The sequence below is a fragment of the Thunnus thynnus genome, chromosome 4 (genome assembly GCF_963924715.1).
Source record: "Thunnus thynnus chromosome 4, fThuThy2.1, whole genome shotgun sequence".
Classification (NCBI taxonomy): Eukaryota; Metazoa; Chordata; class Actinopteri; order Scombriformes; family Scombridae; genus Thunnus; species Thunnus thynnus.
The window spans coordinates 31,314,944-31,325,991 of record NC_089520.1 but is presented as its reverse complement, the minus strand read 5'-3'; positions in this window follow the sequence as shown (position 1 = coordinate 31,325,991).

The window sequence follows — 11,048 nt, the reverse complement described above, 5'->3', positions numbered from 1 at the left end:
TAAATGTAAATAAATGAGGGTTACGTATGAATCAGTGTGTATACAAAAAATCAATGAAGGTTTAACTAACTTTCTTATGCCACTATAAACTATAAACAAGTGGAATTAAACAGTAGAGTTTAGAGTCTGTTAAATTTATGTTGGTTACATTAACAAATCCCATATACCAAAAACAACTATACATTAGTTTATTTCTCAATAATCTCTGATTTTCTCACTCTGTCTTTGACAATTAGTCTTTTTCAGGATAGGTCATGGATACATATTTTTATTTTTTTAAAAAAGGTTTAAATAGTTTACTATGTCAACTGTCTACAGTAGTTTTAAGCAAATGTCACCCAAACAGTAAATAGTGTATTTGGTTGGGGCTGTTTTCAGCTGTATTTACAGCAGCAGGACGAATTAATCCATGATTGATTCAAAATAAACTACAATGTTCATGGCTATGAAGGAACATGTCACCTGATGCAACGGTGTGACTCATTGATGTGTTTTTAATAGTTTTGGTACAAAAATGGAGCTGGCTTTGGATACACACACAATCCTTGTAGAGATTAGTTCACTGTTTTGGTCTTTTCATGGAATTTGTTAACAGCAAGAAAAATGTAAAATATTACCAGACTTATCCATTGAGGTTTAGGTTTAGGCACAAAAAACAGCCTGGTCAAAGTTAGGGAATGTGATCATGGTTAAAAGAAACCAGTATCGACAACCAGCAATCTCGCATGCCAAAGTCACACTGTTTGTCATGCATCATTACTTGAATGGCCATCAGTCTGCCTTGTCAAGTAACTGTAAACAATGTTTTTTTATGCACAAACAACCAAAGGACAACAGAGGACAGTCTGAAAATGGAAATGCTGCATAGATGCCAGAATGTTGAATCATTTAGCCTAACGGGGAAGATTTTGATTTGAGTATCACATTAACAAAAAGGTATCTGCTAATTCATGCCTTGCAATTTAAGCAACTGTAGAATTGTCAATATGTTATGCAAACTTTTGTCCATGTTTATCCTCTTTTATTTTTTATTACTTTCACTATTCTGCACATTGGGAAGCCAGCACAATAATTGTTCTCTTTTGGAAGGGTCCAAGAAGGATGCAACAGTTTTCAGACTGGGCCCATTTAATTAATGATTCACAACTTACACATTAGAAAAATTGTTTTGACTTGAATGTGTTTTGTACTCGGACGAGTTCACAGTGTGACCAGAACAGCATGGACAGAGCAGACTTCATTGTAATGTTTTCAGGCTTCTCACAGATCCAACATGTTTATTGTTGGATTGTCGGTGAAGCATGGACTGCATTTTCCTTGAATAAAATAGCCCTGAATTGGATGTATTTGCTCAGTGATGCCTCAATAGCATTTACTAACCTCACAGATGGCTGCTCTCCTTTAGCCTGGAGGAACATAGTCTGAGCTACTTTTAACTGTAACCCAGAAAGTTGGCTTCAGTTGTGTTAGTATTACAATTATCTCAGGGAGGGGAGTATATTTATTTTACGAACCCTTGCAAATATGAACAAGAGAAGACTCTAAACACAAAATTAGGCGAAAAAGTAAATGCATGTAAGTTTTTATATAACAGCCTGTGGATGCTTCCCTCAGGTTAATAAGACATGAAGTTCTTTTCTGCATTTTGCATCCCAGATCTCAGCTTTGCTATTTCTAGTGAAGTCAGGAAGCTCAGTCATGTAGTAACTCTCGTGCTTTTCCCCATGAGAGAGATGATGAGACTAATCCAGGACCATTCGATCAAATGAAACTTTTCAGTCTAGCAATTTTTCAATGTCACATTTCTTTATGTTTGATCCATGAGGTAGGCTTGTCCCATTGGCATCATCTATCATCATCAAGTCAAGCTACTGGGCTCTCCTGACCACTGAGCAGTCGCTCTCTTGAGACGGATGCCTCTGAGGAACATCTGTCAATCAAAGACTCTTGGAGGCTTTGCTGCATTTCCATCTTCAATCAACCACAAAGAAACTCATGAATCTTATATGCTGGAATCTAGTCCTGATGCTTGTATAGGCAGGCATGCAAATGTACTGGTATTAAGGTGCATACATGCAAGGAAAACTGAGCACACTCTCATGCACAAAAATTCTGCACTTATATACAGTATGTAGGATACATGTACTTAGCCAAGTCTCTCTTTGACATTTCAGCTATCCATATAAAATATTTCACATGCCAGTCACAGATGTGCCAGCTTTGTTAAAGTACAGCTCCAAGTCAAGATTGGGAAATGAGACTCTTGGAGGAGAATCTCTTAAAGCCAGGAGTGTAAACATTAATTCTAGTCAGTGTTGGCACCTGTGTGTTTGTTGAGGTGAGTGGAGTACTCTAAATTTTAAAAACATCCTCTATCAATTTGCATTTAAGAGATTTGTAAGATGCAATAAAAGCTCATGGATTCATGCAGAATAAGACTTCTTCAGGCCTTTCGAGGTGCAAGAGCAGCAGTCCATTCTGTCACTTGAGAATCATTTTTGAGCGTCTTTGAAGGCTAATCAATGCCATGCGCCATTTAAATACAAAGACCTCTGATTTAAGCAGTCTACTTAGCAGGAAATATCAACACATGCCAGAACTGCTCACCTAGATGGATTGACTTGAGTCCTTGAAATATCAATGCATTGAACAGCTGCTGATGAAGTGCTGACAGAAAGACTGTAGCAGAGAAAACCAGTGAGTGAGACAGTCCCCTGAAGAAAGGAAGGACAGGACAGACAACATATTTTGGGATGTTTGCGGTCATCAAAGGTTGAGCACTATTCAGACATGGAAGATGACCACGTTAATTGGGGTCACACCTCTGGGACCTCCTCTCCTTTCAATGTAATTTTCTTTTGAGATTGATTTGTGGAGAAGAAAACTGGTACAAATGAGCCCATTTTTCTTCAGAGACTTAGCAGTGGAGTGGGAAAACTGGGATCATTTCATCAAATCATATCAGTGTTTACACACAATATGTAGCAATCCTCCTTTGCCAATAATAATAAGTACTAGTTGCCAAGTTTCAAACACCATGTCATTAATCTGTTTTGCACTACACTCAATTACTTCATTTTCTCCAAGGAGCCAGGAACAGACTGTGGCCTTAACTGTGGTTTCACAGCATCTATAATTAGAAAAACAATTATTCAATTCCATGATAATCATGGTTGCAACACTGTGTACCACACATATCACACCCTGTATACAGATGCAGTGTCTTCCTTGCTGTTCCCTCTCACCTTCAAAGTTCATTTGGGGCTTATGAACACAGATCGCAAGAGCTACATGTGCTCCCTGATGGTTTAGGGAGATATTTCACTTGTTTATGTTCACCATATGGTTGGTGCAACTTTGGGGAGCTGGGAATGGGGTTACCTTCAAAACAGGCCTCTACACACAAATGTCCTGTTTCATGTTTGCTTATGTATTAGCAGATACGCAGAAACCAGTCTTTTTTCAAGCATTGTTGACCATTATTGACCGTTGAGAGGAACTGGGGATGTTGCAATGACAGTTTATGAAATGCATTTTATCCACAGGGCCACCAGGATGCCCCAGAACCTACTGTTTTTAATTGTTATTTTAAAGTCACATTGAGCTACAATGTGACATTGTCTAGTTAATTACTCTGAAGTGGCAAATACCTTTTTAAGTCTTCACTGAAGGTAAGTGGATCAGATATTTCCAAGACAGGGTGCTATTTTATGGATAGATGCTATTTTCAAGAAATAAGTCTGGTGATATTCTATGTTTGTTAAACTGTCAACAAATCCCATGAAAAGAACCAAGTCAACAGTGAATTGATCCTACTAACAAGTATTGTCTTTGAACCCAAATGTATGATATATCTTATTCCTCTGTGTTGTCCAATACTATCAATAACACACTGAGCCACACCGATACAGTGGGTGACCATGAACACACACTAGTTTATTTTGACTGAGTCCACCATACACCATACTGCTGCCATGTATACTCACTAGAGCATCACATCTGTATTAATCCGTGGCTGAAAATAGTCCTCAACAAATACAAAATTTTGTCCTCTTTGAGTAACATTCACTAAATACTACAGTGCTTAGTTGTTTTAGGAAATTGCTGAGTGTCTTTAAAAAAAAAAACCCACCCAGACTAACATATTGTTGGTTTTTGGCCATTTCATGGGATTTGTTGACAACTTAAATATAAAATTTCCACAGCCTCATCCTTTGCATTTTGTTAAATCTGTAATAATTTTCAGTTTAAATGTGTAGCCTACATGCTATTTGTGAACCATGTAAAAAATGAAATATTGTATGTACTGTGGTAAAGTCCAAAGCCAGTTAATGCAGATAATATTGCACTGCCACTACTTATTTTGAGCCACATCTTAATGATCAATGTGATTTTCTTTTATTTCCCCATCAATCATTTCCAAGCAACAAATATTGTTACAGTTAATCTCCTGCTCTCCCATACAAACATGCATGCAGAAGGGCAACATATAGCTTCTAATCTGCCTTGCATCTCCAGTTAGTGTCAGATAACAACATTGTCCAGATGTCTACACAGTACTCAGACTGATTGCCTGAAACAAAGTCAGCAATGAAAATAAAGCCTTCACCAGAATAAAGTCTGGATCAGATCAGAGATGAAGGAGGGAAGAAAAGACAGTGAGGTTAGACAGGGCACTTGAGGTAAACTGCAGAATTTTATATGTTTAGAACAGTGTGTACTTGCTTTATTTATTTATTTTTTGTCATTTTTGTCTTGTTTGTTCCTAGCTGACCAGCTTGCAGTCATCCAGTCTAACCAACAATTAAACAGAATATGGTGATAGAAGCTAACAAGTGTAGTTGTTTCTGCAACATCCATGCATCTTAATGATGTTGAAGCAATTGATTGTCCCAGTAGCTGCATCTTTGAAGACAACTGCTTCACAGAGAGCACAAAAGCCGATGCTCAGATTTGTAATTAAAACTGCAGTTGAAGCTGGGATGGGATGATTAAGGCGGTATATCCTCTCTACTGACAGATGATGGAATGACAGTCTATTGATGACTGTGATAGAGCTACACTGATACCAACTCTGCACTATGAGGGGTGAATATTTCATCCATCCACATTCAGTAAATTCACAACAAGCTGAACACAAACGTTTGACATAATGGCCTAACAATGTAAAATTGACATGCCTAGCGTGTTAGCAAACTGCTGCTTATTTACGAATCCAGCAGACACCGAACATTAGCTTTTGGTTTGGGTATATAGAATATACCCAGGTGTATACCTTGCTAGATACTCCATTATGTTCACCAACTAGTTGCTAATTTTTTCTGTCTGTCATTTGGTGTTGGCAGCTAGTGAACAGTGGGTTTATCAGTGCTTTCACACTGAAAACAGTTGCTGGAAACGGAGCATGGATGATGAAATGGTAAACTTGAACAGTAAAGTTGCGGGCCATAATGCCAAAACAATGAGCTTGTAAGATGCTAAACTGCTTGCAGAGTTGGGTTAAAATTTACTGTGGGTTTGTCTCTTCCTTTTCACATAGTCATTTGATCAATTGTTCATATAGAAAAAATAATCAATGCAGCTTTTAAAAATAATTTTTGTTTTTTCTTTAATGTGAATTCAGTGTGAAACAGTTCACAGCAGATATCATGATGTATCAACACTCTTAGCACTAAACTACTGTGAGCTAAAATTTGAGGAACACTCCTACTACAAATTTAATGATTGATTGATCAGGACTTTCCATTAAATCCCCTTTCACACAACTGGTTAATTTGAATAGCAGAAATGCTAATATGGACCCACTCCTCTCTCCGAGTCACAGAAACTGGAGTGCAAAACAGGAAGAGTGGGTATTTCATTTTCCTTTCAAAAGCTTCAAATAGTAGTTGAAGAGAAAAGCAAACATGGAAAAAAAATCGCAAATGGATGCAATTATCCTGCTGCTAAAAGAAAGCAGTGTAGGACTCTAGCTGAGAAAATGAATACAACTAGAAAAACAAGCAATCTCTGGGGGAACTGAAGAAAAGATGGCATGATGTGAAAAAAAAGAGAGTTGCACATCCTTTAACATGAGAGCATTATCAGTAACATTAGAAATTGCTACCCCTTATCTAATCTGATCTGTAAACAAAACACTATAACTATTGCTTGGAAGTCTGCCGTTCCAGCGTCTGGTTTTTAATCTGTTACTATGGGAAATGACACAAACTATCTGAAAAACAGGGACATGATCCATAACTGCCTCAAGCTGAAGCTGTTTCTTTTTACTTTTAAAGGCATTTATTAAAGCTTGACAATGTCACTTTTGAAATTTTCCCTTTTGAATGGCACACTCTTCATCTTACAAATGAATAGTTGAATTCAGAAGTAATAAAATGCACCATTGCTCAATTCAATACACTCATGGGTTTTGTATCTACAGCCATACTTAGTCATGGTATGACAAGTATCTTATTTGGTGGCTAATGTTAGCTAATATTTGCAAAATGTGCAAATATTGCTGTGTAACTGACATTACAAAGTCAGTTTGCTTTCTTGACAACACTTCTCTTCTTGTTTCCTGCTTGTGGTCCCATTGCTCTTGCTCATTCAGGTCACCTAATGATGTCTTTAAAGTGACTGAATTTTCCTTCATTTTCAAGATTTTGTGACTGACTGTACCATTATTCTGTAATGTCCTCTTTCGGTCTCAATGGCTGCTGCTCAGCTGATGTTACATAGTCTCACTTAAGTATTCCCAGCTGGGTTTGGGACTGCCTCATCCACTATGTGATAGAATAAGTGGGTGCTTACCATTGCAGAGTTTGTTGGAAGGTTGGTCATCATGTCTGAAGCCTTAACTCTTGTAAAAATTTAACAAATTGTGTGAAAGTACTTCCAGTAAAAGCATAAATACCACTCAGCATGTTTTAGAGTGCAGTCTTCTTTGTCTTGGTGTGGTGTGTTAAGGTGTGATGGTTTCATTACAGGTCTTTGCGTTAAACAACGAATGAGTTGCAGTGGGTGCCTTTACCCTATTGACCACATGGGGCAGCAATGAGCTCATTTAAGCTTGGCACACTTAACTTAAAAACTTTGCATGTTATTTCATGAATTTAGCAGATTGGACAAGGTCTACATTTTTACAAGACTGAAAAGTTGTAGGCCATTTGGACTTGTATGGTAAGGCATTTCCATTTTTAATTAGTGATAAAATAATCAGCCATTTCACTTCACTGGCATGTTGCCACAATCTCACTTTCTGGCACTGGAAAGTCGCTTATCAGTTTGAACAGTCACGATGATACATCAGCACTTTTTACACATACACAAGCATTACCACCACTGCAAATATTTAGTAAACACATCCAGTCCTGTTAAGGCACCCATCAGCATACTACAGTGTTGTCTTACATCAACGTTTATCACCCATTCTACTGTACCATCCTATTTACAGAGTAGATTAAATGTGCTGTATGTTTGTTTATCAGATGAGAGTCCATAGAAGATAGAATCAAACTATTTACACATTTATAAGATATAATCCTAGAAACAATTTGCACTAAAATATTCATCTATTGTATATTTTTCACAGTGAAATCTAGAATGAAGAGATTCAGATAAGAAGAAGAATAACCAGCAGTTAGGAGCCAGTTTATGCCAAAGTGTGCAAATCAACTTTTTTTTTCATTACGTGTATACCTTCTTAGCTCCTGTACAAGGCGATGACATATAGGCAACAAATGATGTGATATAAACTCATGTTTCGCTGATCAATAATTTACAAAGGACCGATCGACACGGCATGGTCCAGATCCCAGGGGATTTCCAAGGTTAATGGCATACATGCATTAATGGGCTGAAATGCTAGAGGTCGCTTGACAGGATATAACAGATAAGAAGACATTATTGTTCTGTACTTAATGACAAAGCAGGATGCTTGCCTTCAGTTTAGTCAGATGATGGAGGTCACAATACAAATTGCTCACAAGTACAAAAGATGTAAAATTAGTTTTAAATAAAAAAGGACATTTGATGGTGGATTTGAGATGATTTCATGCTGTTAGTGTTAGAGTCCTGCAGAAGGTAATCAATAATGAAAGACTGACACACTAGGCACTGAATATACTTACCAGGAATTCATATATAGTGCAGAAAAGACATCTTGTACTGTACAACGGTACATTTGACATAAAGGAATGCTTTCAAAACATCCATTCAGTGTTGCAGCAGTGTCTTTAGTACCATTATTCACATTGTCACAGAAGTGTAAAATAGGGCACATTCACAAGGCAGACCTTCATGCTCAATTGCTGCTCATATCTGACTTTTTTTTTTCTTTTCTTTTTTTTGTGGATGTTTTCTTCATATCTATTCTAGGATGTAACCAATATCTGACACCAATATGAACTGACAGCAATTTTGAAAAGACTAGTCTGAAGAGTGACAGTAAAAAAAGATGTCACATCGCTGCAGCTTGTTTTGAACACATTCAAGTTTTGGTGTCTGCCCTCTATTTTTGACTTGAATTGAGGCTTCTCCCCAAATATCAGTCAAGCCATCAATTCCACTTCCTTTCCACTGTTGTTTTTTTTTTTGTCCTTCAAGATAGAGAAAAAAATTTGTTGAGCCAAGCTACATTAGCACAGTAGTCTCAGATAAATAATATAAGACATGATTGTTCACTATCTAAACATTGTAAAATTTACCTTAAAGCTGTACTAATCAATATTTTTATGTTAGCAATAGATAATATGGCTAGGTGTAATGTGAGTCATTGCTAGTAAAAATTAATCCACAATGCATTATCACCCAACTCTGCAGTTTCCCTCAGCGCTATGGAGCCTTTTAGGGTCTTTCAGCTCATAGTTTTGGTTTTCCATCTCACTGCTCTCACTAACATACTTTGCAGGAGAGAGCTCTGATAAACTGTCAGTGTGCCGTTTGATGTTGGGCAGGTAGTATAGCATTTAAGGAGCCAGATGTTTTTCTCAAGAGTTGGTTGAGACCAAGTGGCAACCTCCGGGGCTGCAAAATGAAGCCAATGCAGAAGTGCCAAAAACTGCAGTTCCTTGAATGGCCAGCTGAGGCTGGCTCCAAAAGCGAGCCAATCCCCACAGACCTCTATGTTAAAATGCCCAACTTTACAGCAGAAAAAAACATGTTTACAGTGTAGGTACAAAAAATGGGTTTGGTCTCCCCTTTCATGACTGTATGGGGGTTGAATTTTTTTTATAACTCACCCATTTAAATTTTCTTAAGCTGTAAAGTTATGCATAATTAAGGATGTGGCTGCTTTGAGTGACAAGTCACTAGCCGCTAGTTGGCTTGTTTCAGCAAACAGGCTTCATTCGGCTCGCCTCAGCTCCACCTCTTTGCCCATTTTGGATTAGTTGGGGATTAGGCGAAGTCAGGCACTGCCAAGATGGCGACAGCTGGAGTCACCCACTTTGAGCTTCAAAACTGCTCTTCAGAAACCAACAGGTGACGTCACGGTGGCTACGCCCATATTTTTTACAGTCTATGGTTGAGACCCAACTAAAAAGAGAGTCAATATTGGACTAACATTCATCAGGTGACCAGAGTCATGAGTCTGAGTTAATGCTAATGTTGTCTCCTAAATGTGTACTGTAAAATGTAACTTGTTGTTTCAACTTAAAATTATGAGTGAAAGGGTTTCCTTAAATTTTAGGTTAAAATATTATGAAAAACTAAATATTGCAGCCACCACATTTTTACATCCCATGGGAGGTGTCCGACTGCTTGTTTCTTGCCCAATCAGACTTGCTTGTAGTAAGGTTGCTATTTTCCTAGATCTCATCAACTACTTTGTTGAGTACAAATTTATCATTACTGTCAGAAATGATGGACGAAACTACGAAAATCAGACCAAAACTGTAATGTACCAAAATTGTTCTTTGAAGCTTTGAGTCTATGGAAATTAGCATTTGTAGTCAGGGTGTGAACTAGGCAATGACATCAAATTTGCGAGTAAGCTTCCTTGTTTTCTATTTGACTCATCTGTATACTGACTACAAAATGGAGAAATGAGTAATGGACATTGGAGAAATGCTGAGTAAATTGCAGACTGTATTGGACTATGAAAGAATAACATGCATGCCGGAATCTTTATTAAAGTGAATAAGTGATGAATAACCCTCATGCATGAATCATACATCAGTAATAGCCTCATTTAACGCATGAGCCATGATAATGAAGATACAGAACAATAGAAATGCATGGAAAAAATACATATTGTCATATTGAGAGTCCCCAGAATTTCACAAATCATATTTCCAGGTGAGCTCATGTTTTACTAAGAGGAGCCAAGCTCCCCCTGGCTCCCCTGTAGTTCGCACTCTGTTTGTAGTTTCATTTGATTTAGGATTATTTAATGTCAACAATATCTAGATTCTTTAAGAAATGATGGCATCCACAGACCACAGTGAAGAATGAAATTGATGACTGCAGGGTTTGTCAATCCGAGCCTTCAGCAGTGGTCTTCCACACAGAGCCTTTTACCTGTGAACCTGAGAGGAGAGCTCTACAAGCTGCCTGTCAGCTGTCCCATGGTGCTTGGAGAGGGCTCATGGTCTTTTTAATTCCCAGCCAATCTTCTGTCCATCACACCACTTTATCCCTACTTTAGAGCTCAGCTCAGGTCCACACGCTGTCACTTTCTGACATATCTCGCAGCCTACACCTCGACAATACCAGAAAATATTGTCAGCACACCCCCCATCCCCTAACTCGCTTTCAATATGAACAACAAATCATATTTTCAAACTGGATGTATGAACAGAACCTCCCGCCTACAATCCACTCCACTCTATATTTGACATAGCTGTGTGTGTGTGTGTGTGTGTGTGTGATGGGGATGAAATCACATATAAAGTGAGAGCTCTGGGTAAAGTTCCTGACAGATCACTCTGTGCTTATCAGGCGACCCAAGCAGTTTTCTCGGATAGTCCCCCATGAGGTGTCATATGTTGATAATGAGCAGAGGGGGTTCCAAAACACACAACATGCACAGCCCAGCAAGGTAAAGAAGAAACTTCTTGAATGCT